General features: G+C 38.8%; 1 protein-coding gene across 2 annotated transcripts in view; it reads right to left on the bottom strand.

The window, feature by feature from the left end:
- Positions 1–2148, bottom strand: part of SENP6 (SUMO1/sentrin specific peptidase 6) — a 105923-nt gene that overhangs the window by 36198 nt on the left and 67577 nt on the right. The gene's annotated exons all lie outside the window — the stretch shown is intronic.

Genomic DNA, 2148 nt, shown 5'->3' on the forward strand with positions numbered 1-2148 from the left:
GTTGTTTGGCGGGTCCGGGCTGGGGATTTGAACCCGCCACCTTAGGTGTACGTGGCTGGCGCCTTAGCCGGTTGAGCTATAGGCGCCGAGCCAAGAATCTAAATTTTAATGTATCTCTTAAAAGATACTTTTGAAACTAAATATGCAACTTTCATTTACTGTCTAGATCACCAGCAAAATATAGCTCATCAAACAAGAGTACAGTAGCAGTTCTGATGCAGAGGAAAGCCATAAACTCTGTAAGTGCTCCAGGACATTTTTGTATAAAGTTGACTTAGGGTGATGTTTTTGTTAACTGACAGAAACTGGGAAAGAGAATGGGACTATGGAGGCTTGTAGCAAAACATGAAATTCATATATTCCTGAAAACTCTGGCATATGGTAAATGTTTTTTCACCAATAAAGGGTAGACAGTCTATATGTACAGCCTTGACAATTAAATTTGCGAACTTGTCACTGTGTGTTTACACTAGCAGTACTGTATAAACAGCTGGTTAGTTTCATAACTTTACTACCTCAGTATCTCACAGCTGTGTTCATGTCCATACGTGGCAGTGTCTTACCAAGTGGCACTCACTATTGTTGTTGCCTGTTTTTGTGTGCCACTAAAAGAATGTTGGAGCTTGAATTGTAACAACAAACAAACATTCATGAATTTCTTGCTAAAAAAAGTGTAACCAGGGACATGTCAATCCAAGTTTATGGAGATAATACCATGAAGAAAATGACAGTGTACAAATAAATAAACATTTTCTGAGGGGAAAGAAAGCATCTCTGATAAAGAAAGGTCAAGGCAGCCAGTAACGAGCAGAATTGATGAAGACATTGCAAAAATTCATTGAACTATGTGTCCAAATCATTGGCTGACTGTGAGAAGCATAGCAGACCAAGTAAACACTGGATAGAGAAATAGGAAAATCTTAAATGCAAATCTTGGCCAAAAACTCACGGTTCTGTGTGTAAAGTTTTGGCCAATGAACAAGTAACTGCATTGGAACACCTCCCTACTCCGATCTGGCCCCAGTGACTTTTTTTAACTCAAAGATAAAGAAAATACTGAAAAGGAAGACATTGTGATGACATTCAGAACATCAAGGATAAATATGATGACAGCTCTGATGGCCATTCCAAAAAAAGAGTTCCAAAGCTGCTTTGAAAGGTGGAACAGGTGCTGGTGTCGGAGCATGGCTTCCCAAGGGAAGACTTTAAAAAGGTGACTATGGTGACACTCAGCAATGGGGTGTGCAGCACTTTTCCTAAGGTGAGTTCAGGAACTTAACTGTCAGACCTCATAATTTGCTTTAAACTCTGGGGCATTCTGTAATGTTCTTGTTTTTAAACTGTGAGAAGCTGAAATTGTTGGATGGGAAAAAAAATTGTTGGATTCCTATTGAGGTTTGATCTGTTAAGAAACCAAGTCCATGTTTCATTTGCTTCTATAAACAAATCTGTATTTTTTTTCTTTTGATCATAATATACCCCAGAACCATGAACTTTAATCAGAAAACAATAGGTATTTACTCAATATAATTTAAATAATAAAACCACTTTTTAACTTTACTGCTGTGGTAAAATATATTCTCTTAAAGACAATGCTTTATTATAACAGACAGAACTAGGAGCCGACATTTGGAAACAAAATAGGTATATCCAGTTAGGGCACTGTAATAAAAGGATTACAAAACAACTTCAGTGCTTTAGGAAGATTAACCTTAAACCAAGAATGTTTACCACACATTAGAAAGAAAAATAATGACGAAGAAAGCTGGTTAAGGAGATCGTATTAAAATTTCCAACAGAAAATAAAAACCGGAATTAGCAGCAGTAGAATAGAAAGTATACAGGTATGAGGACTATCGAAAGTTCTTTGAGTCAGATAAGGGCTCACACCTATAATCCTAGGACTCTGGGAGGCCAAGGTGGGAGGATCCCTTGAGCTCAGGAGTTCAAGACCAGCCTGAGCAAGAGCCTATCTCTATTAAAAACAGAAAAATTAGCCAGGTATTGTGCCAGGCACCTGTAGTAACAGCTACTTGGGAGGCTGAGGCAGGAGGATGGCTTGAGCCTTGGAGTATGAGGTTGCTGTGAGCTAGGCTGATGCCACAGTACCCTAGCCTGGGCAACAGTGTAAGACTCTGTCTCAAAATT

This window comes from Otolemur garnettii, unplaced genomic scaffold (genome assembly GCF_000181295.1).
Source record: "Otolemur garnettii isolate 467f Iridium unplaced genomic scaffold, OtoGar3 scaffold00107, whole genome shotgun sequence".
Lineage (NCBI taxonomy): Eukaryota > Metazoa > Chordata > Mammalia > Primates > Galagidae > Otolemur > Otolemur garnettii.